At 38.6% G+C, this 25,790-nt stretch overlaps 1 protein-coding gene across 1 annotated transcript in view; it reads left to right on the plus strand.

Annotated features, from left to right (window-relative positions):
• Positions 1-25,790, plus strand: part of RSU1 (Ras suppressor protein 1) — a 102,121-nt gene that overhangs the window by 47,393 nt on the left and 28,938 nt on the right. The gene's annotated exons all lie outside the window — the stretch shown is intronic.

The raw sequence follows: 25,790 nt of genomic DNA on the forward strand, positions 1-25,790 counted from the left end.
TAATAATAGTAATAAAAAAGAGAAGAATAAACCCCAACAGGTGTTGCACAACACAATTGCTCACTACCCACTGACCAAGGCTGAGCCCATTCCTGATCAGCAGTCAGTCCCTTTTGGCCAGCTCCTCCCAGTTTCTGCCCTGGGCATGGATGTTCTGTGGTGTGGAATATCCCTTTGGCCAGTTTGGTCAGCTGTCCCAGAGGTGTTCCCCCACTTTCCCCAGATTCTTGTGCAGCTCCTCATGTTCAGAGCATGAGACACTGAAAAGTCTTTGGCTCAGTGCAAGCACTACTCAGCAACAACCAAAACACCAGTGTGTTACCAACATTATTCTCATCCTGCATCCAAAACACTGCACTGCACAGGTACTAGAGAGAAAATTAACTATACCCCAGACAAAATCAGGGCAATGGAATAGAAGGTTTCATGCATTAGTTTTCTCTTAGATGCAGCTCTACAAATACTTCTAGAACCAGTATTCTCATTGTTCCTAGAGGGATTGCTCATGTTCATACACTCTCAGCAGGCACCATTAGTGAGCACCTCTTTTCCCTCCTCATTTGCACTCTGATTGTCCTGGGCCTGTACAAGAATTAAGGTGGTGTTGTGTGTCCAACATTCCATTACTGGAGCTCACTTAAATATTTCAGTGACTTTTTAGCCTGGCATCTTTACCATTTGACCCGTGACATGGATGTAACATCTGTGCCAGTGGTAGTTGTGACCTCATTTATTTGAGCATGGTTTCAAAGACTGGGTAAAGGTAGTGGAAGAAAGATGACCTCAAATGATCTACATTAGGTGGGAATTTCTGAGGTGCCACATCTCCTGTGAAGATGAGCTCATGACAAATTGAACTTCTCTCAAAGGATGGCAAGAAGCAAGATCCATCATAGCTGAGAAGTAAACAAGTGTTAATAGTCCTGATTCACATATTTTGATCACGTACCAGTAAAAAAATTTAAATTTACCAATAAAAATCTATTCTCAACCTGATGTGGGGAAATATAAAAATGTCATCTATGTTTGCTTCTGTTGTATTGAAGACATGGTACTGTATATTTTATATGAAAATGCTGATTTGTATTCCAACCACATGTTATATTTATTGGCTGTATTTTAAAAATTGATAAATATATTAGTACATTTTTTTCAATAGAGAAAATAGATGACTCAGAGTCCTGACATCTTTAGACAACATTTACATGCAAATCTGTAACTCTTCCCTAAAGAAGAGCTAACTGGAACCCATGTTGAAAGATAAACAATAAAACCACTGTCTGTATATTTTTGTTTATATATTGCTAAGATGGATATGTAATAAAACCAAAGCTATCACTGTTGTATCTGACAGATATAGATACTGCACATATAAATATTGGTGTAACTACTGATTCTGCCATTCCCTTTGATATGAACTTTATATAAAGTTTAGAATGTTATGCAGTAATCCATTTGCCATGTCAAGGATGATAATCTAGAGTTTGTCACAGGGGCAGACATCTGGAGCTGTGTTAGAAGTGAAATTGGAATGAAGTGAGTGAAGTGCAGAAGCTGAAACCAAAGCTAGGGAAACGGTAGTAGGGTACATGGTTTGCATAGGGAAACAATGCAAAGTTGCATCAAACTATAGGGCAAGGCAAGATCAGTAGCTGAGTTAAAAATCAGTGGTTATGATGATAAATCCAAAATGAGTAATAACTAGAGGTGTACAAAAGAAACTGGAAAGCAGCGAAATCAAGGACCTGGCCTAGAGAACGGGCTCTTAGACCCCCTAGAACCTTGGGGTATAAGCAGGCAAGCAAAGTGAGATGTGCAGGTGCAGGCAAGTGGCACCTTGGGCAGGAAAAATGATAGAGGAGATTGGAACAAGTTTCTGCAGTGGGAAAAAGGGCCAATCCAAAGTGGGATCTGTCTCTTACCCATTGGAGAGACTACTTATAAGTATCTGATGATGATAAATCTGGGAAACTAAATGGGCCCTTTTCTGAACTGTGATAGATTATTAATGACAAGGGAAGGAAAGTCATGTTCTGTTATGCTTCTGTTCAGTGCAAGCTGGGCGATAATTTAGGGAAGATGAGTTATTTCTCAGTCCCTCAAGTAAAAGCCTGACCAACATTTTGTTGTGAGAAATGGTTTTAAACATCCAAGCCTCTGGGCAAGCACCCAGAAGATTTAGAAGACTTGACTGACAGAGTCTGGACTCACCCAAGTTCTGTCTTAATTAAATTTCTGTGTCAATGAAAGACCCAAAAAGTGACAGAAGTACAAGTTAGTATCTTTACAGCATCAAGGAAGGTGAATAGACTAATTGGGTTATTATGGACTCGTTTACTCTGAAATTAATTTCGGGTTAAATAGTGAGGAAGAGACATGGGATTCTACTAGTGATGATACAAAGAAAGTGACTGTAATATGAATGTCATTAATGCTGTTTAAAGTACGACTATGATTTTGAGAATTTTTTCCTAAAGAAATACTAAATATTATAAATATTGTATGTTTGGTTGGTCAAGGCAACTCTCTAACCATAGAATTTTATGAGGCATTTAGCTTGTACAGCTGCACAACATTGTCACTAGAAAATGAGCACTGCATAATTTCAATAAAACATTAGGAAGAATTATCAACACCCTCATAGATCCTGGGAGACAATAACCAAAGAGGAAGTTTGGTGAGGTACACAGAGATCTGACCTGGAGTCATTAAATGTTCTCCTTGGGTATTTGGAAGCAAATACACAGTTGTTTTTGATGACCTGGAAGTTGGTGAAAAATAACAGTGAAGGCATGGGCTGTCCTGTGTGATTTAATGAACTGTGCCTATACACAGTGTATTTTAAAGCAGCTTAATGAAGAATTGTTTATCTGTGTATATGTATATTGTGTGGTTAGGATTACAGGAAGAGATAAAAGCAAGCGGATACATCTTTCCAGAATGCAGTCAGCCCTGAAAAACATTTTAAGAGATATAGCCAAAGTGCACTATCAGCTCACAGTTCAGTGTTATATCTGAAAGGTTTGACTGAATTCAGTATCAGCCCCAGCTGATGTGGTAAGTAGTAAGTTCTTATTCCCATACTCACTAATCTGACATCAGCTGGGGTTGATGCTGAATTCATTCTGGTATTAGTAGTTTTAAAGGGATGTTAAAAATGTGTTTAAATATGGACACCTTGATTATTTGAGAGCAGAAGTAAAGCAGATAAGGAAAGGAAAGCAAAGTACAGCTTTAGGGCAAGCTTCCAGGGAAAGAAACGTATTCATTTTTCTTTTATTGTGCTCCAGTTGCCTCAGGATGCTTTCTGGGAAGTTGTGTTTTAGAGCAACATCTCAGTGTGAAGGTTATTGTATGATCCATGATGGATTTTAAGTCACTCTGTGTAGTATCCAAAGGTAATGATCTCCTGCCTGATTTTAGACTTTACCAGAACTGCCACAGTTCTGGTGGCCTTGTCTCCAATAGTGTGTTCTGCTGCCCTGACTGCTGTGGGCATGGTGAGTCCATCATCTCCAATGGAATCAGGGGGTTCTCTCAACATTTCTGGGGGGGGTTTGTTGCCAACCAAAGGCAGTATGTTCAAAATACATGCACTTCAGAAATGAGGGTAATACACGTAATCTTGTTTGGGTTTTGTTTTGTTTTTTCTGGTTTGTTCTTTCTGTTTGTTTGGGTTTTCTGTTGGTTTTTTTGGGTTTTTTTTTTTTTGTTGTTTTTTTTTGGTTTTTTTTGTTGGTTTTTTTTTTTTTTGGTATGTGTTTTTGGTTTTAGTTTCTTTGGTTTTGTTTTATTCTGTTCTGGGCTTTTTTTGTATGTTGGAGAGGATATTGCAGGGACCAGAATTTGGACTTTACAGTAGGTAAAAAAGAATAGAGCATTTTAAAGGAAATCCTTGAGACAGCAAGAGGACGAAGAATAGATTGGAACTGGCAGACAGAACAATACTAGTTGAGGCCTAATACCACTTAATAAGGTGTTTCTGGTAAAGCGGTGCAGCTGACAGTAAATAGGGGTCTCTTAACCCTTTGTAATCTTCAGAATTCAGTTCAATTGCTTTCTTGTTTTCTTCTTCAGATTGGTTCTTTATAACCAAACAAGAAGAGTTACTGCACACATTTGCTGGTTTTATTTGAGAAATAAATTTAAAAGTGGCGCTTTTATAATCAAGCAGATCTGTCTGCAATTTCTATTCTCTACGCAGTCATATCTGTTTTATTGCATGCTGGTTTTTATTGAACTCCAGTTTCTTCCTTCAGTTTCACATTATTTCAGGGTTTTGTGTGATCTTTAGCAATTTTTTACCCTTCTGGTGAGGGCTATCAGCTAGATGGAGAGGCGTCCCTAATTTTATGATTGCCTTTATCAACCATTTATCCAGTGGAAGACTGAGGTTGGAATTATTCTGGTATAATTTGCTGTAGCCACTTGTAATACAAGCTCTGATAAACTTCTCAAAAGCCATGATTTTATTTTAACAGATATTGCTGTCATCCTGTTCATATGCACTTTTACAGCCCTGTACACCTAAAACATTCCACAGTGTGGAAAATGGTTATGATCAGATTTCATTTTAAATTCATGTCATTAAAATTAACTTCTTTTTGAAAAGTATAAGCTGAAAAGCAAGAACTTCTGCTGGATGTGACACAGGATTTCTCAGTCCTGCATTTCCTCTGACCAAACAAGAAATGCCCTACTGTTAAAGCTGGGAGTAGTCAAATTAAGGTCCTGTGTAGGCAACACCTTTTGACTACAGCTTTGGATACCTCTCTTTGTATTCTGTACCCAACCACTTTAATTATTGAATCCTAAAAATCTGTTATACTGAAATTCAGTATCAAATATGCCAGGAAAAAATACCCTGTAATTTTTCTTCTATATTACACTTGATTGGAAAAGTCTAAAGTGAAGTGTGCAGGAGCATGAACAGTAAATAGGATCACATAGTATACTGACCATTTCACTTGCTCCAGCTCCACCACAGCAATAATAATTAATGCAGGAGTATTAGCCCTCTTCATAGTTTTGCCACATGTTTTAAGAAGCTGTCTCCAGTGCTGAATGTAAATAGTAGCATTTGTTTCACTGAATGTGGAACAGTGACTCCCTAAATCCTTTTGGTTATGTGTAGTAATCTTTGATCAGGTAGGTTTTCAATCCTATGAAAATACATCTTGTACAAAATTGCTGTCACAGGATGGTAAATACATGCAGAAGCAAATGGAGGAAATCCTCTATACAGTGCTGTAAGTATGGTTCCTCTTGGTAGGAAAAGGATATGCTTGCTCTGTATTCACATGTGTACCCAGATTGCCACCTCTCATCTGCTTCAGTGTCTACTTCTGGGGTACTTTCTGCACATTAAATGTTTTGGGAATCATCCAAGGTAGGAGAGCAGGATCCAGAACTCTTCAAAGATGTATTGCAAGAACCTGCTACCTACAAAGACTCCAAGGAAGGAAGATCACAGTTCTAGAAGAATAGAATTTAGGCATGAATATATGTGTGTCAGTTTTGATTCTTAATGTAAAAGGGATTTTGCTTAAAAAAGCTGCAGCTCTTAGAACATGTGTTTTAGTCACCTTTCAACTGGATATCATTTCCAAGCTAAATTCCAAATGTGAGTTTTGGGTATTGGGATGTTCTGTCTCCTGTTCACTTCTCCAAAATTCAGATTTACACTATTGTTGACTTTTAAAAAAGAAAAGGTATGCAAGGAATGACAGTGCTGATCCTAAATATAAATTATATCAAGCAAATTGATGGAAGAGAAAATTACCAAATCAACCTTTTTTAGTCTATATTTTATGGAATATCTAAATCTATGTTTGGCAGTAATTTACTCTTGCCCATGAATTTCTGACAGTTTCGATTCTTTGGTCTTATTAATCAAAGTAGTCAGCACCAGAGCAATTTTTATGAGACTCACTAGTCATAAAAAATTTATTATCAGATAAATCAAAGAAACAACTAGCATCTTAATAGGGTGAACAAAGTGGCATGTAAAAGATCATTCAAGACTACATGCTTTTGACACTTGTGTATTGCATTTAGTGCTGGAGTCAGATGTTCTGCTTGCATTTTCATTAAAATACTCATGACCATGACACAATTGCTGCCCTTAGTACAGGATGTTTCTTCTTTTTTATATATACGTATATACATTCATATATATATGTGTGTGTGTGTGTATATATATATATATATATATATATATGTGAGTGAAGTGAAGCAGTCATGAGAACAGAGAGTCACTTTAGGCTGTTCCTATAGTGAACTGAGCACCTCAGGAACTGAGACAGTTCACCAAATAACTAAGCCATGTTCTTGAGGCCCAGAGGGGACGGGCTGGGTCCGTGGGCACCACTCTTGCTGATGCCAGGCTCCTGTGTCCTCCAGCTGGTGCTGGCTCTTATGTGACCATGAAGCAAGGGTTTTCAGGGGCTGATAGGGTGGGAAAGTTATTTTGGCAGTTCTAGTCTGAATTACCTCCTTGAGCTCAGTGCCTGGCAGCCAGCACTAGCCCAGAGAGCAGCGGTGTAGCCACAGCAGAGGTGGCCCAGCTGAAGCAGGTTTAAGCTCCCAGGGGTGGGTGACATCAGCCCCTCAGCCATGTGTCCAGAGGCATGAGGAGGAGAACCTGAGTCTGCTTCATGCACCAATGAAGCAAACCTCCTAGGAAGAGAACACAAGTGCTTTTAAGAACTGAAAAATTACCCCCCCCCCCCCCCCCCCCAGCATTAGTAAGCTAATTGGAAGTCTGTATTTTTCTTGTGTGCAGAAAATAGGGGAGGGAGGAAGTTCCAACAGCCTGTTTTTCACATGTATCTGGTGATGCTGAAAATACACAAGTCTCATTAATGGAATTCTTGTAGGTAGCTTTCATATGTTTTGTGTAATGAAAAAATAACTGAAGGGAGATTGAATTTATTCTGTGTTAATAACAAGAAAGGATGTTTCTGGATGGCTACCAAGTGATGCAGAACTGTGAACAATACAAAAGAAACCCTACTGTTCCCTATTCCACTCAATGTATGCTTTCCCAGCAGAAACATATTTAACTTCAGCATTATGTTTTCCTGTGTTTGTGGTCCTAAGTGTGACTGAAAATAAGGCTGCCTCTGGGATGAGCTGCTTACAGAAATGCTCTTGTCTTGTAGCCTTTAATGTTTGCCTCACTGGTCTGATTCCAGTTAAGTGAGTTATGGCTCAAAATGGTTGCTGTGGGTTCTTCACTTTGCTGTGTATGCAAGGTGTAAGGGAACTAGATACAGTTCTCTTATTCTCTTCCAGATATAGCTTTAAAAATATGGTTTTAAAACATAATGGTAACATCCAGTAGTCAATGCTAACATCTAACTGCAGCTACACATTTTCTTTCTTTGTTGGCCTACTTACAGTTTAATCTGTGTGAATCTTTCTTGAAGAGTAGAATTTTATCTTCTTTTTTATTCTTGGGACAAATGAATAATGAGACGTGGAATTTCTAACATGTTGTATTTGTCATTAGCATGTCAAAATAACGAACCATCTCTGTGTACTTTTATGTGGCTGCTAATCAGTAGTATTTGCATTCAGAATAGAAAGGACTAATCTTCTCTAGTCTTGATTTTAAGACAGACTGGGGTTTAGACTGGTCCATGTTTGGGACAGCTTTTTGGTAGAAAATAGAAAACTACATTAAATTCAGTGGATTAAAGGCTGTGATTTGAACAGTGGCTTAGGAGACTTGCTTGAAATACATGTATGGTATGAGTAGATTTTTCCTAGAGTAAGCTTGGACGCATCCATTGGATGAATAGTTGAGTGGGCATTTGAGTTTCAAGTCCTTCTTTAAACTGGAGAGGTATCCAGAAGCTGACAAGGTGTGGGATAGAATCCCAGTTCCATGTTTGTCACAGATCTCATGTAAATTTAGTGACTTTACAAAGATCTCAAAACAAACTGTCTTCACCTCAGGGCCATAACCTCCCAAAAACTGTACCTGTAGATCAAGGTGTGTGTGGATTTGCAGTGGAGAATTGGCAGGTCAGATGGCTGCTAAGAAATCAGCCAGTCAGGGCAGACCAGCGTTGGAGCACACAGTTCTGTTAGTTCTCTTCACTGGGAACCCTATTCACTTCATTGCCAGTGTGAAATCTGTCTAGCCAGGGCTTTGTTCTCAATAACTTCACCAGGGTTTTCTCAAGTGCCATAGACAGGACAAAGCATGAAGATCTACTCTTCAGCACACAGAGGTCAAACAGGGTTTAGGTCCAAGATCCCACAGCCCCTTCCATGGGACTGACCACTGATGGAAAGAGTCAAGAGCTGCTCTAATGTGGAGAACTTGAGGGACAGATGGTGTTTTCATTTTCATGAAGTTGTCTCTTGTACCTTGCATTTTTATTGGAGGCTGTTGAAGGTGGAATGTGTTTGGCATATTTGGATACTTGCTCTGCCTGACCTGATGCATCTGAGGTGGCCTCTGGTGTGATACTTCTGCTAAAACTAGGAGACATGGTTCCAAAATAGTTTTACAAACTGGTACATCAAATGATACTATATTGCCTACAAATTTCTTCACTGAGCCATTTTGCTTTTTTTGTTTGTTTTTTAATTAGTAATGTTGACTCCTTTTTTTTTGTTTGTTGGTTGACTTTAATTTGCAGTTTCACTCAGGAATTGAAACAAAATAGTTCTTTCTGCAGGTGAAATTCTTGCAAATTCAGTCTGGCATTTCACAGTTTAGGTTTTGATTAATTTGTTTACTTTTTGCTTCAGTTTTGAGACTATTCTGTAGATGCATACTATAATGAGATTTTAATCTCTTCCAGAAAGGTTGATTTTTCCTACTTTCCTCTTTAAGTACAGTCCTATTCACTTGATGAGATACTACCAACTAGATTGCCCTAGAGGTCAAAATCTGGCTGCTAATGGTGTATCAATTCCAAGTGATTGACTGCATAGATTCATAGCTTTGGATGGGGCTGATATGTGTTTAAGCATTGCAATAATCTGTACATCCCACATTGTTCTATGGAGGAGAGTTTGCAGGTAAAGTTTGTTACCAACCAACCTGAAACCCACAGATGCATCTTATTAGACCAATGACAGTGACTTGAGCAATCATAAATATTTTGACACTTCAGTTTGCAAAGATAAACAATGGCCTTTTACACGTTGGGATGCCCATTGAGTTATGCCTGTACTGATCGTTGCTTCTTTTTAAGTATTGCACTACTTTATTATTTTTTAGTAATATTTGCTTGTCAGCATATAAATGCCAGACATTAATTGAAACTTCATATTCCCTTTGCTTGGCAACTCCTGTATCCACTAATTCATACAATTATTCATCAACCTAGTTCATTGCTTCATTAAGCTTGATGTTTAGTTTTAATACTCTGAAACTTGGTTTGCTAGAGTTTACCTGTGTTCACAAAGTAAGTAGTGTGAGTCATTTTCATTATTTACTCACTGAAGAAGGTATTAGCATTTATGTGTAAGAAAATGAGACCCTTGTTTCAAGGGTGATCGTTAGTAATTCTGTTTTCCCTGTATAGGACTGATTTGTGATATTAGATAATACGAGGATGTATTTCACACCAAATCTTCCTCTCCATATGTTTCACAGACAATGGAGCAGGGAATCAGAAAGGCTGCTTTCACTTAAACATTTGTACATTGGCATGGGAATATATACATGAGCACTGAAGAGAGTATGTATTCAAAAAGTAAGGATGGATTAAGATGAGGTGAAATACCTCCTGTGTTTCTGATAAAAGGATAGAGGTAGATTTCTAAAAGGTTTATGTGTTCGTGGTGTATGTATCTCCACACACTCACCTGTCTTTAGATATTCTCCCACTTTCCTGTATACATTTGGTTTAGTGCTGAAATTGCCTGTTGTTCAGTAAATGCATCCATTAAGTCAGTTCCAATTCATTCTTTACCAGGAGAAGGGTAGATTTAGAAAACAATGAGCATTGAAGTGCAGAAGTCTGTTTACATTAAAATTTTTAAAAAATGTGTTAAAAATAAATTTGTAAAAATAATATTCATAGGTAAAATACTGAGATTATCAAAATTAATCATGGGATGAACTGATACAAAATGTAGATATTGCAGAATCCAAATTAGTATATTCATGAGGATCATCATAAGTTATGTAATTCTAGATACACATATACTATGGCCTAAAAATGCATTGTAGGTTTACAACTGACTAGCTGTTTGATGTGGCAGAATGTAGTCTTTGCATATTTATTAAAATTATTCATAACTGGTTGCAGTCTAGATGAACTGCTCTATTCTTATGTCTTGCTTCAATACCTTTTCTTACCCATTTTATCATGACATTATATTGGAAATTTTTCTAAATTTTAGAATGATCCATGGGGCATTTTCCAAAACCCCTATCAGCATCTGTTCAAAACATGTATTTGCAGTTTTCATTTAAGAATACTTTCAAAAGGTTTAGTAGCAATACATATTTTCTATATATAATTTTTTGCTGTTCTTTAAAAAAAATGTTTTATTTAGATGAAAAAGGGATATACATTGAAAAATTAGGGCTATGCATTTAATTAAATTCTATGCGCTTATCCATTCTTCAGCTTACAGCTATAAATTGGTTCTTTTAAAAATAAATGGTGGTGAAACATGTTTATAATGCATTTTTATGGCTTACCCACAGATATCCTAGCAAAGTTACAAAAATCAATTATATACCTATAGAGTGTGTGGTGTCTTACACCTCCCCCAAACTTGCAACAAACTTGCTGAAGTAAAAGAAGCAGGATGGGGAGGCTTTCTACCAACATGATGTGCAATTACAGTGACTTTAAGATAGTCACAGTTACCTTTGCTGGTGGCTGGTCTATATAAACATTGACTAATTTGTGTACACAGGCCAGACGTCTTTTCTTCCAATAGAATTCAAATGAAAAAGTCTGCCTGTAGAAGTATGCATGCAGAAGAAAACCTAAGGTGATACATACTGTGTATCTTACTTTGCCAACCACATTGTTTTTTGGGATTTTCTTTTAATGTAATTTGCAAGAAGAAAAGGTTTGGCTTTCAGAAAGAAAAATACAGCTTAAAACATTCCCACATTTGCAGTGTGGAATAGTTGTAAGTTGGTTGGGTCTTGTTGTATGAAGCTGGAGGAGTCTGATGCTCTAGCTGAAATCTTTTGCTTTATGGTGAATAATTTAGAAATGGGTTACTGTGCTGCCATTTACATGGTGATGCAGATTTTTTTTTGTTTGCTGTCAAAAGCAATTAGAATCTAATGAAATTGGGTGCAAACCATGTGTTGAACACTTTGCATTTGATAAATGTCTTGGTGTTGAATAAAGGAACAGTCCCTTTTTAGGTGTTATTATTTCATGTCTTGCTGAAATACACTCAAGATGCCTCTTTATAATTAAACATAAGGCAGTTTAAGAAAAAACCAAACAGATCAGTGTAAAAATTAACCTTGACAAATCTGCCTGACAAACAGCTTTGTGACCATTGCTGCCATGACCATGGTTTGCCTGTAGAAGGCCTGAGGTACTGCAGTTGCTTTTCATTCAAACAAAAGACACAGTCCCAGCTGTTCACTCCTCGTTCCCAAAGAAGTGCAGCATCTTTGTGTTTATCAAAAGATTTTGCAAAGCATCAAAATTGTTTAGGCTCCAAGTGATGCAGGAAATAATGCTGCAAGAGTGAAGTCTTCCACATAGGCTTAATTCTGCAAATAAAACGGAGGGAAATGAGAAATGAGGAAAGCCAGAAGGAATATGATGCAATACATCTGGTTTACCTTATCTCTCTGGGGAGGTTTCTGGCTGAATTTGCTGGCCAAGTGTAAGTATCCGTAAGGAGAAATCCAAAAAATTTCTTTTTTGGCCAGCTTATTTATCTTCCTCCTGTCTGAGCTCATCCTTACATAAACTAAATAAAATATTTTTCTACACTGATGTTTATTCATCTAGTTCCAGTGGTCAAATGTTTAGGAGTGATGTACCAGGTTGGGGGGCTGCCTTCTCTTTTAACTTTTCAGCAGCACACTATGAAAGGTCTTTTTCCTTTACACAACGTGTGATACAGTGGTTCAGAACAGTAGGATTATAACAGAAATTCACTGTTCAACTTCATTTTCTCTTGGACAGAACAAAAGCTCCTCTCACAAGTTTACCCTGTGCCTCTTCCCAACTTTTCATAATGGTTTGTATGCCTGATGTGAAGTATGCCTTCTCTGAAGTGATGTTGTAACAGAAATCAGTGTTCATATGGTGGTTACTGGAAGATTTTGCTGTAGCAAAAGGTGGACAAGAAAAATACCTGAGGTGACTGGATTCTGAAACCTTAGAGCTCAGTAGCAGTGAATGTCAAACCATGCATTGATTTGAGAGGGTTGACCTGCCTCAAACTGTCTGTGCAAGAGTGTTTGTCTATGGTTAGCAAAGGTATTTTCTTTGTGTGCACTCCAACATTTTACACCTTTAGTTGGGTGGCAGTTTGAGAGAAGCATGGCTCTCCAAACAGCCTCTTCCATCTGTTCTGCCAGCACAAATGGTATAGATAAAAGATATTTGATGAACTTTCTGGGAGTTTTGTAATTAGAAGGTGTCTCTTGATGGATATCCAGCACAAAAAGAAGCAAACTGGCTGGAAGCTACTGAGAGACCAGGATGGGTTTGCATTTACAGGCTAATAGCATGCCAGTGGTATTAATTTCTTCATTAAGTCTCTGCAAGCAGTGACACTTGTTGCTACCTGTGAGTCTCCAGGAGGTGGCAGGCTCATGGTTTACTGTCAGCACAATTGTTTTGGGGATGAAAGATGGACCACTTGGAAAGCTTAACCTTTCCTTTCTCCTTCAGAGGGCAAACAGCCCTTTTCCTTCTCAGAACAACATGACATCAATTTTACCAGGGAAGGCTGGAAGTTTTTCAGTCTTGTTTTTAACCAGCATAATGGACAATTTGGGCCAATAACTAACCTTGGTCAGTCCTTCTGTAATAGCAGCCAAGGAGATACTGTCATCAATTTTTGTATATCCTTTGGTTTCCTGTGAACCTACTCTGTTGAGGGAAAATGCTTAATACTCTTGCTACTGCAGTCTCAAAAACTTTTAGAGTCAGTAAAGAGTAGCACTAGCTCAAACTTTGGACCTTGTTCCTGAACTTCAATTTAATGTAATTGTTATTTACAGCATTAGAGAGTGGTAAACAGCTGCTTGTGCCTGCTGTTTTTTTGTTTTGTGTTTTTTTTTGCTGTCGGTTTGTTGGGTGTCTTGGAGGTTTTTTCCACCTAATGATGCCAACAAAAATGACCTGGCGTTTTTCCTTTAATTAAAATGGGCCTTTGTGAATTAGTGTGTGAAAATCATGGGATACAGCACTAATTGGAGTTTAGGCAACTGTTCCCCTAACCTTTCACAGTGAAACTTCTAAATGAAATGTTTCAGCTAATTTAGTAGCTTGAGAGTTTTTTCATAGCTAGATATAAAATAATGATTCTTGACCTTTTTTGGACAAATAATATTGGGTTTTTTTTCTGATAAAACCTTTACAGCATCATTCATTTGTGGCTAATCTTACCTGTGGTTTGACTGCTTCAGTTCCTATTTGACAGTAGGCGTCCTAAGGACATAGAAAAGGACTTCCTGTGGTAAACCTCTGATTCATTGAGCCCAGCAGCCTCCCCCAAGAGGCAGTGGGAGAGATACTGTTCAGGGAGAGCCATGCCCAACCTGACTTTAATCTTTCCAGGGATGGGGCATCTACCACCTCTCAGGATAACCTGTTCCAGCACTTTACCATCCTTATTGTAAAAGACTCCTTCCTTATGTCTAGTCTGAGTCTACCTTCTATTTGTTTAAAACCTTACTCCTTGTCCCATGAGGAGATATCCTCCTGAAAGGTCTGGTCTCATCTTTGACTTAGGCCACCTTCAAGAACTGAAAGGCTGCAGTATTTTTTCATAGGGTTGGTGCTCCTGCCTGCTGATCACTTTGTTGGCCCTCCTTTGGACTTGCTCCAACAGGTCCATGTCCTTCCTGTGCTGAGGACCCTGGAGCTGGATGCCGTGCTCCAGGTGGTGCCTCACCAGAGCAGAGCAGAGGGGCAGAACCGCCCCCATCGACCTGCCCACCACTTACTCACTTCACTGAAAAAATCCAGATCAAGAGTAAAGTCCCTGATAACATTTACAGTTTTCCTATATCTTTAGGCTATGATCATTTATATACTGGAAGTTCACAAATCAGATGTTTGTCAAGGGTGTATAGCAATAGCAGAAGCTTTTAATAATGTTAATGGGTTTTAAGTATAAAATTCTGGGTGTCCTAATTGAACTAAGGAAAGAGCTGAAAGTTGCCGTTTTTTAGGGAAGCCTCTGCATAGATTTTGAACTCCAATTAGCAATCTACACTGCAGTAGACTAGATCAAAATCAATATTTCTGCCTGGAATTCACACAGCCTCTTTGAGAGACGAGATTAATATGGTTACTGTTCGACTCTGTGTTCTCAATCAGCTCAGTATGTGCACTTGTCATTCATATTTTGTTTTTGGCTTGTTATTCTGACAGAAGAGTCTCTGAGGAACGAGAGGAGAGCCGGTTTGAAGAGTAAAGCCATGTAACATTTACATATTTTCACACTGTTACGGAAGCCGGCTGTTAGGCTTTGAACATTATTTATTCATTTGATGCTGCTATTTGTTACAGACCTCTGAAATATGTTACTGACAGTAACTAAACCATCAGTCTCACTTTAGGATTTCCACTGATTGCTAATTTTGTTGACTAAGTGGTGGAAAAAGCTCAAAATATGTTAAAACTAAAAAGACATGGTTCTGTTAGGTTTTTCCTAATACCCTGTTCCCATACTGGGTTGCAAGAGAAGGTTTTTTTAATGTTGGCACATGCACTGACAAAAACATCATGTTGTAGGTCTTGCAAATCATGCAGATCACTTCAGTTTGTGCTGGTGTGTTCTAAAAACCATGCAAATGAGCTTTCCATCATGGTTGTTTACCCAGTGGGTGGAAATATAACCATCATATTCAAACGAGTTGAACCAACTGACTCTAAAAGCAATTACTGGCAACATTGATTTTTCCATTAATTGGCTGAACCCTCTGAAACATGAAGTCTCCAAGGACAGCATCTGAAATGTGTTACTGCTTTTATTGCTGTTATGATTATTAGATTTTGGATGCTTCCAAAATGTTCTGGACTCTATTCAAAATACAAGACAGTTCCTGATCTTGAGAACTGAGGAGTCTGAAAGACAAAATGTCAAAGGGAATAAACTCTTCCAAAGTGCTTTATAATTTTGTTATTACTTTTGATAACTGTTTAGATGCTTCACAATATTAATGGGGTCTTATTGAAAATGCTGAGTTATAATGAGATAATTCTTGCCATAGTATGTCAGAAGAGATCTGGATCAAATCCTGATTGTTCAGAAATTAATTCAGTTTCTGGTGGAAGAAATTTCAAGATGTTTCAAGAAAAATTAGTTCACTCAAGATCTTACTCACATTATCCAATCTATGTTCTATTTACAGCTTTATACCCGTTTTTGACTCCCTCTTTGTCATTTTTGTGCTTGTTGTACAGGTCCCATGAATAGAGGTGTTGTATAATTCATTTAATAGCTATAGATACTACACCTGCCAGGCCTACTCCTGCTGGGTGTTAATTTTTGCACTTTACTGGATCAGAGCACAGGTGTCTTCATTGGAAAATAACTCTTCAGAATGACTGTGAATGTTTAAGAACATTTTCAAGTTGTCAGGCTTTTTCTTGAGCCAAAGGCAGTGGCTGATTTCCTAGAATAGCCAGTAGTGCAGTGGGAAGAACCAGATGTTTCAGTAAATCTCTAAAGCAGAGACTTCCTGAATGCTGTTTTTAACCCCATTTTGTAGTCCAGGTCTGACTGTCTTTCCCACACTCTTGCTTGTTTGGGAGAAGTATCTGCTCTACTGCACAAAAAGTGAAAGCACATTCCCTTCTACTGACGTTGCAATATAAGGAGTTGCTAGCTAAGAATAAAGGGAAAAAATTAGAAGGTGTATGAGACCATGAATAACAGAGACAAATTTATATCAGACATTGTTTTTCTTTTTCTTCTACTTGCTCTGTTGCTTGCCTAGTAACTTGTCTATACGTTTAGTCATACAGTGAATTTGTGTAGAAAGTTTTCCTCTGAAAAACTGGGAATGTACATTTTTGATAAGTATGTTTTCTGTAGGCATGACAGCATGATAAAGTGATTAGCAGAGTTGAAGAGAAGATAACAGAAAAAGAGACAGAGTTACAATTAAAAAAATCACCCTTTATGATTTTGGAAAAAAAAAAGCATTTCAAATATAAATAGCACTGGGTCCTGAAAAGAGTAGCCTGCATTTCAGCAGAGCTGAGTGTAAAATACTGACTGAAGGAATACAGGGTAGGGAATGACTACTAAGCACTGGATCTGCAGAATGAGCTCTGGAAGGGTCAGCATAACCACCACGTCACTGCAGAGGTGCCTCATGTGACACAGAAGAAGTAATGTACCTGCTGTACTCAGTTCTGTCAGCCCCATTTTAGGGTGTGTATCCCAGCTGCAAAAAACATGAGAGCCAAGGAACAAGCCAAGTCAAAGGTTAAAAAAGTTCACTTACTAGGAAAGATGGATGAAGTTGAGGGGTTTTCCCTGAAAAGGAACGTTGAAATATTTTCAAGCAAGTCTTTGAAGAAGAAGGAAAAAAAGTGTGAGTGAAAACAAGACAAAAAATGTTCAGATTGTCAAAATTGATTTCTTTCATCACTGGAGATCTCTAACAGTAGCTGTTCCTAAAGGAAACATGAAATCTGGAATGTAGGTTCAGTTTGCTTTCAGCTTTCTCAGCAGAGTTCATTGGAAGGTAATAATGTCCATTGTCTTAACCTTTGTCATGGATTTGTAGTCCTCTTATTTCACCCATCATGTCACTTCGTAGCCTATGTTTTGCTAGAGGGAGATGTGAACTACACATGAAACCCTACAAGTAAGTTTTCTAATTTTTTTAAAAAATCTTCTGTCTCAATCCTGAAGACTCTTTAACATAGATGAGTAGAGAAGGGAAAGAAGTTCATTTACAAGTAAATTAAAAGTTAAGTTACAAATAATGAAGTTAAATAAAAATAAAAGTTAAGAAATTTCAAAATATTCTCATGTAGCTGAAAGCACAACTTTATCAGGGAAGAATGCAGGCATTAAGCTCCCAATTTTCTTAGTAAGCAAAAATAACAATTTGCAGTAGAGAAATGTGGCACAGCATACTTTGCCTACCTTATGAGGTTGTTTTCCACTCTTGTCAAGTTTGGCTTTCAAAAGGTTTCTTCTTTGGGGAATATTTGGAAGCATCACTGAAGCCTGAAAATTTGCCTTCTGTAATCATCTTTGGAAATTTCAGTGTGAAAAGATGAAATAAATAAAGTTTCAGTGTTTTGTTATTCAGCATTAGTTGTTGCTTTTTTTTTTTTCCCAGAGATGATCACTAGGAAAAGGAAAGAAAAAAATCCAAAATTGACACATCAAGCATATAACTTTAGGATTGTTGCTCTTGTTGAGGCAATTAAAGTGCATATTATAACAACAGTAAAAAATATATTTTTCTGAAGAGTGATGTACTGACAATTAGCCTTACTAGAAATTCTTAACTTACTGGAGAGCAAAGTAGTGTGTGCTGTGCTTTGCTTGTGATGGGAGTTTTCACAGTGCAGTGACAGGAAAAAATATGCAAAAATGCTTAGTGTCAGCTGTGCAGAATGCAGACTTACTAATGCAGGTTTTCAAGCACAAGCATGTCTTCTGTTAGAGTAGAATACGTGGGGAAAAAAATTCTCTGAAACAGGAGTAAAAAATAAGGGGAAATCTCTTAAGGAGTTAAATATACTGTCAGACTTGTTTGACTGTGCACAGTAGCCAGGGCAGGAGCACAGGACTCTGCAGTCACAGAATAGTTACTCAGCATGTTCATTTATGATCTCGGGGCAGATGATTTTGTATTTAATTTCTGCCACTCAGTAAATCACGTTTTCTTGTGCCAGTATTCTTTGCTAATGGGAGGAGCACCTTAAGCTCCATCAGACAGGGGATGCTGCCCATCCACAGCCCTGTTTAGGTCCTTTGTGAGGTGAGGTCCAACATATTCTAGCTACCTCAGACTTCCTACAGGTGCAGGGGGTAGGCAGAGTGTGGGAACTGGGAAGTACAGTGATGCCAGATACCATAATTACCAAGTATTTCAGCTGTCTGCAACACAGTCTTTATCATGAAGTGGCAGCTATCATTTCCTTCCTTATCCTTCATACTGTCCCTTTTAACATTAATTTACAGGACATGCAGCCAGCCATTCAGTGTTTAATACCAGGAATGTATGGATCCTCAGCATGTCAGACAGCTACCTCACTGTTGTACAAAAGGTCTTAAAATTAATCAGATTGAGAGACCTGTGTGCTGAAATAAAGTATTTGATATGGTTATTGCAAAATAGATATAAACTTTTTGGGTGTTGAAAAGCTTCAGAGGTAATTGTTACATTTTATGGTGGCAGAAGAGAGGGGAGTGAGGCAGGAGAAATAACCATTTTAAGGACTGAAGCTGGAGAGGTGATAGACACCATCAAACATAAGCACAGCTTTAGTAAAGAAGAGCACCAGTATTCACAGCAAAGCCCACCAGTTCAATAAGGTATGCTTAGATATTCTGTACATTCTATCTATTTCAAGATCCATAAACCTGCTGATGTTGTATATGCACAATAAAAGCAGATGTGTTACTCTGTATCATTATTGTTTGTGGAATTATTTAAAAATCTTAGTGTTTTGTTGCCACCTTTCCTTTATTTACACCTCTTAGATTTTTGGTTTATGAGCAGGAAAAGCAAACTGTCACTATTTGCTATAAATTGAAGCTTTTAATATCTATGTCTGTTCTACAACATTTGTCAGCTTTGAGTATTCTGTCAGTGGAAAATAAAAATAGCAGGAAATCTCAGCAATAGTGACACTGAAAATTTTTCTGCTTGTGCTCAAAAGGTGTAAAATGCAGGTTTCAAGAATAAGCAATTGTAGTTTTTCTTAAAAAAATGCATTTGCTGTGGCTAACACTAAATTTTACATACATCACCTCCAAAATAAATGACAGAGAATTTGTATGCAGTGTAGTTATCTACACAAAATGCTATTAAACCCTTTAAACATAAGAGATAGCCAAATAGATATTGTTTGTCAGACTCCACGTTGGGTGCATTGTTTGACACAAAGATGAAGTTGTAGAAATGCTCTGAAGAGTAGTTCTACTCAAAAACAGAGGTGTTTTATCAGTAAAACTTGACTATCATGTCACAGTGTTTTAAAGTGAAAAGATATTTCAAATGTAAACTTTTTCCAATAGCATTGTTTTATTTAATCTGTAAGTGTGCTTGGTAAAACTGGTATGTACAAAAAATGAAATTAAAAGTTTATATACACTGTTATATTTTGTTGCTCTTATTTTTCAGTGTTGCTGAGGAAAATGCTCTTTTGATAATTTTCCTGAGTTTTTCTTTTGTTTAAGATTTTTCTTTATTCAATAGTACTTTTCTCTCCTTGAGGAAAAAAAAAAAAAAAAAACAACAACTAATTCATCAGCTTTAGTGGTTTTATTCATTAGTGAAGCCTCCTTAGAGCAACAGTACAAACTGTGAGGTTCAAATGTATTGTATTGTGGTGGATTACTTGTTACAGAACAGGACAATTTTGGGACAGCCCTGGCTGGATTTTTACTTGTCCTTAACTGAAGTGTTTTGCTTGCAATGGGCCTAGTTCAGTTCTACCATCACAAGTTGTTATATCTGGCCTGAAACATGGTTTTTCACCTAAAACAATTTCTCCTTGAGACTGACTTTTCTCTCATTTTATTTGTGAAATGTCAAACCAGGTAGTTAGGGTTTTAGTCTTAGGAGATATTCTGGCAAATACTTCTCTCCTGTAGTCTTTCTGTTCAGTAGTGAATGGCTAATGTTTTAATTGTGTTCTTCTTTTCTGGCAGTCCAAAAGCCAGTAGCTATCATTTTCCCCTCCAATAAACCATCTTGTTCGCAGTCCTCCTTTGAAATTGTGAGGCTCATTTTGCCAGAAGATGAATGTGATTAAAAAAATACTTTCCATTTTAGGAGTGAGTCTACAAAAATTTTATCTGATCAAAAAGTAGTGTTACAAGATTGAATTCCTGTCCACTGCAGAAGTAATTTTTGTCTGACAGTGCCTTCAGTTTGCTGTCAATGTCTTTCAAGAGTAATACAGGAATGTAAAGATGGAGGGGGGAGACTTACCTAGAGAAGGATAAAATTATTCCTCTGGGAAATACTTTTTGTTTGTTTATTTCACAGCAAAGGCTTGAGTCTGTTCTTAAATGAAAGGGGAACACAACCTAGATGGGCCCAGCAGGGAGAACGTGACACATAGGACTTGTGTAATTTAAATAAAGGCAAAAAGGTTCTTAATTCTGTCTTTTGGATTTTGTTGAGCATAAATTGTAAATAGGTGCACAGTCATGATAAAAATTATGGTTTTGTCTGTGAGTCCATTGTGCAATTGAAGCCTGTAAAACAATTTTTCTTACTCTGTAACTTTCAAAATATTTATTAGTTTATGTATACCTGTAAAAGTACCTAAAAGTGACTTGTGTACTTCACATCTAAAAAAATACAAAAAAATCTCTTCAGCCTGGAATCATATTGAAAAAAATGTGAAAAATTAGTCTATTGAGTGACAAAACAAAATTTATTATTTTAGATTAGATGTACAGCAGAAATACTTGAGGAGTTGCAAACTCAGACCTTATAAGTTTTCAGTGGCATTACCCAGTTAGGAAGGGAAGGCACTTAAATCATGTAAAATAATTACTATTGGAAAACTTCATACAATAAAAAATACAAATCTGCAGAAATAGAACTGAACTCTCCACCCTGGGAAGGAAATGATCAACCATGATGTGTTAGAGTGCTGTTAAATAGTTAGTGGCATGATACAGTGGAAGAAGAAACTTTACTAAATGTTTCTCATAATCCAGGAATTTAGAGAGATGATCTGGACAGAAGGAAGAAGGGAGGTGACTTGGGATTTTAGCATGTCATTCCTTTCCAGCCTCATTCTGCTGCTGTCTGAAGGCAAAATTGCTTCTTTCCATATTCCCCTCACCATTGTTCCCACAGAAAAGAAATTGAGCTGCATGGACCAGACCGAAATCTGCTCGGTAGTAGCAGCAGTGGTCCATAACACATGCCATCACCTAACCCAGGCACTACATCTGGCTACAGCATTACCCTCCAGATGGCAACTTTTGCCTTTGGAAGGAGCTGTATTTCCATCTCCTGGACATTCCTTGGATGCAGCTAGAGTACTCATTTTCAGGGAAAATGCATAATAGTCAGCTTATTGGAGATGGATCCACCTAAACCTCTATGAGCAGAAAAACTCATTATTCGGTGATACAGGCATGGGAGTTCAGAGAAGGTTATGCAGAAGTCACCTGTGGTTGACAGGAGGGCAGAGTGACACATACCAAAGACAAATGCATTGAGACTTGGGTGGGCACCTCCTGTAATGCCAGCATCTGTTTGGCGTGGGCAGTGCAGCAGTGACTTGCGGAGGGTCACATATTTCAAGTGCCTTTAGCAGAAGAGCAGCTGAGGTGTTGAACTGTGCCGAGAGGTGTCCCAGAAAAGCGTCTCTGGCTGTGATGGGTTCAGTGCTGGCAAAACACCAGTGCACCCACCAGAATATACTTACACGTTTCCTGCTGTGAGATGGGATTAGGAGGGAGGCAAAGCAGGCTCAAAACTTTAAAAGGGTATAAAGAAAAGTTTATTCACAGAACTAAAATAATAATAAGTATCAGAATAAAACCTTTAGAACACTCCTCCTTCCCCCCTACAACCCTTCTTTCCCACTGACAATGTACAGAAACAATGCAGTCAGTTTATCACCTCTAGAATAGTCTGTTCACTTAGGGAGAGGAGTCCCTCTTGTCAATTTATGGAGACTTCTCCACAAGAAAACAGTTCTCTCATCGCTTCTAATTTCCACTAATGGCAGCCGCCCAGAAATCTGCAATTGTGAAGTCCCTCCCATCTTTCACAGCTTTCCCACAGCAGCGTTTATGGGTCATGTCAACTTATGGTACTATTTTAAGGATGAGCTGTTCAAGAGCAAAGGTTCTCTTTTTCTGTCTCTGAGATCATCTTCATCTCTGGGAACAGAGGCCTTCTTCTACTTTCCCTGGGGGTAAATGGTCTTCAGCACTCTTCTCTCTCTCTCTGTTCAAACTTCTCATGGGATCACAGCTACTTCAGCATCTGCTTTTTTAGCAGTATGCCTTTGCTCATATCTACAATTTGAACACTTCTTCCCTCCATACTTTTAATGAGTTACAGGGAAAAAAGAGTCTGATGTATCAATTATATCTTCTCCATAGCCTTACAAGAGGATTTCAGCCCAGGACTTGAGGCATCTCCTCAACCCTCCCATCTGGGACTTGACTTCTTCTTACTGACCTTCGTGTCTCATGTTGTTCCTCTACACGTCTTCACTCTGTCCTTTTCTCTCACCAAGGGAGAACTGAAGGTCTGCAAGTCTTACCTGTGCACTGAGAGTGTCAATATCTCGCCCGGGGCCTGCAGATGGCCATGTGATCCCTGCCATGGGGGGAGGCCAGAGCAGTGGTGATGGATCTTCAGGCCCACAGGGGCTGTGTCAGGCCGCATGCCTGGTCTCTGGCCCTGCTGTGCTCAGTTCCAGCCGCAGGGCCGCTCTCTGTGCGGGCTGTGGGGCCACTTCAGGTTTTTTTCTGGCAGCCATGCTGTGGGAAGGGCCAGGATCTCCCCAGCCAGACGAGGACTCAGCGGCCGATGGCCTCCCCCTCCCCCTGTCCAGCAGCCGCTGGGGCCCAGCCCGCGAGGGCCATGGTGGAGCAGGCCTGGCCTGGGCCGCACCTCATTACCCCAGAAGAAAGAGAGCTTTTCCTGGGGTTTATTAATTTTTAATGTGTGTTCATAGAGGCATTCAGCTATCTAGTGGTTTAACAAAGTGTCAGTATTCAAAACTAGTCAGTTTTGCTGGGCACAGAGGAAGCTCACAGCAGCTCCTCTCAGAAAAAATCACTTAAGTGGATGGCTCCAATGTAAAACCAGCACATTGGCACCTGCTGCCCACCAAGTTGCCATCTTGGAAGAGCTGGCGGTATAGTTTCCTCCACAGAGGACAGGTAAAAGGAGCCCTGTTTTCCTCTGAGAAAGAGTGTCTTCTGGTACCTGTTGGGTTTCTGGGATTTGAATACACATGGCATCTGACATGCCACTTGGGCATGTTTGAATACACATGGCATCTGACATGCCACTTGGGTAAGGTTGCTGACCCATGGTCTGCATAGAGTCACTGCTGCACTGGCTGAGATGCTGCAATTGATTCAGGTCCATTCAGCTTTTGGGGCTGGAAGCTATTTTTAAGACCTCAGTTGCTACAAGGTTCCCTGCCCTTTCTTCAGTGCTGAGGCTCAGAGCGAGGGTGACATGCATGGTCACAGGGTCACATCACCTTCCAGCGTACCAGCTGAGACCCTGAGACCTACCAGAGCACATCTGCATGTCCTGAGGCAAAGGTGCTGTACCCCTCCAGTGGGGTCACTTGCCATTCCCTGGGTGGCTGGAGGACAGGTTCAGACAGCTCCTTCGGGAGCAGCTCCTCAGCTGTAACTCTGCAGCCCAGCATACAGATGGTGACTTGTTTGTCAAGTCATGCCATTTGTGAAACTGTAGTCTGCACCTTAGATAGTGTAGGGGATCTTTGTCCATCTCATTTTCACATATGGTCAGCATGCATATGGTTTAGGCAAGTTTTGAAATACATAGAACTTAAAAAATATTTTTCTTGTACCCATGAAATATCTCACCTGCCTTTTGACAGAGTTATAGAAGCTTCAAAGCAACCATATAATGATATGAAATAGTCTTCTTTTAATAACATCTAGTGGTCCCACTTCTTATTTATGTTTCCTAGATTTGTAACTCCAACAACAGTATTTTTAAAAGTCAGATAAAGTGGTCTCATCTATCGGTTATATTTTTGATGCTTTGGAAGATCTGTTTAGTTTTTATGTTGGAAGCCAGCAGGCTGTTTTAGAACCTGATGAAAAACATTGAGAAGTAATCATAAAGCAAGGCTTTGGGAAATCACAGGAAGCAGAGTTCCTGGTAAATATATGAGATCTGTAGTACAATTTAAGGACAGTACTTTTAAGGAGAATGTGTTTTGCAGAAATAACATTTGTCATCAAGTCATTCTTTGCAGGTAAGCACCCTTCCTTTGGTGCATTGCAAGAACTCCTGGGCATGTAAATAATATCAGGAATGTCCCTGGGAGCAGGGTCTAATGTGGAACAAATGCTTCTCTGGTGCTTCTGCTCCCAGAGAACTCTCCCTTTGTGCTTCATATAGCAGTCCAAGCTGATTGCTCAGATATTTTCAAGAAAGCTTTTCTTGCCATCTTCTGTCACCACATCTTTACACACTTCAAATTGTGAGCAATTATTTCTTCCTTTTAGTCCAGCTGTTTCCTAGGCATTGCCAGTTGAAATGGTTTTCCTGTGCTCATTGGTTCAGTAGCTTTGGTGAATTGGTTCAGTGACAAATGCCTTTCAAAGTTGTCCCTCAGATCCGCAGAACAGTGCTCTGATGTGACAGGTAATCCCAGTGCCTTTGAAACAGGAACTCTCAATATAACTGCATTTTATTATTCACACTTGGGCAATGGTGATCTTTATTTTACTTTCTTGACAGGCTGTGTGCAAAAGAATATGTATGTGTGTGTAATTTAATGAATGAATCTGTTGTCCTTTTCACCTCACTACTTCCCCCCAATCCTAAAAACAAAAAGGAGAAAGAACCAACCTCTTTCTTAGAAGCAATTTTGATTAATGCATTGCTTCAAAATTCTGGCATTAGGAAATAGAGGAAACCTATTTTGGATAACTGAATTTTTCTGGAAGTCCTGCTTTTAAAAGTGAGTTTATATCTTTGCCTGGGTTAAGTGATACAGCAAATGCTTTTGATATAATATTTGTGTTTCATCTGAAGGCTGTAAATATTTCTTTTTAGATCTGCCTCTGATAACCCTGTGTCTAGCAGAAATTCTCCCTCTGACTGAAGCATATCCATCATTCTTCAGAGTATCCATCATTGCACATTCTGATTCAATAAGAGATTATATCTTATTATCTTTCCAGTGAGTCACCATATTTATGGATTTAACTGGTATTGTCCAGATGTATCATCTTTGATTCAGTGTTTTGGGTACTGTGGGACTTACTCCCCATACACCACATACTGGAGGTTGCTGTTAGGTGGTGCTGAGCCATCCCAGGGCCCACTTTTATCTATGAGTGGTATGAACAGATAACAATTGAGTTTTTGTTAGTGCAGAATATATATATTCAGGTTTTTTGAAATGAAATCTTAAGGAAAACTTCTGTTTATCTTGTAATGCTGAAAAGTCTAATCTGATTTGGTAGTTAGAGGTTTTCACATAGTTTCTTTTTCACAGAGGGCTGCACACATATTTACTGTTGTTTGGTTATTCAGTGTTATGCTAACTTTCCATAAATATTCACTGATTTTATGTGGATATATCAACTCTTTTAAGAATTTAAAGGCATGAGCATATTCCGATTGAAACTTCAAGAAGTCTTAATTGTGGTGGATTATGTGACTCTTGATAAGTTTTAGGATTTTTTTTTAG

Source organism: Agelaius tricolor, unplaced genomic scaffold, assembly GCF_023055355.1.
Source record: "Agelaius tricolor isolate 1412-34295 unplaced genomic scaffold, bAgeTri1.0.p SCAF_6, whole genome shotgun sequence".
Lineage (NCBI taxonomy): Eukaryota > Metazoa > Chordata > Aves > Passeriformes > Icteridae > Agelaius > Agelaius tricolor.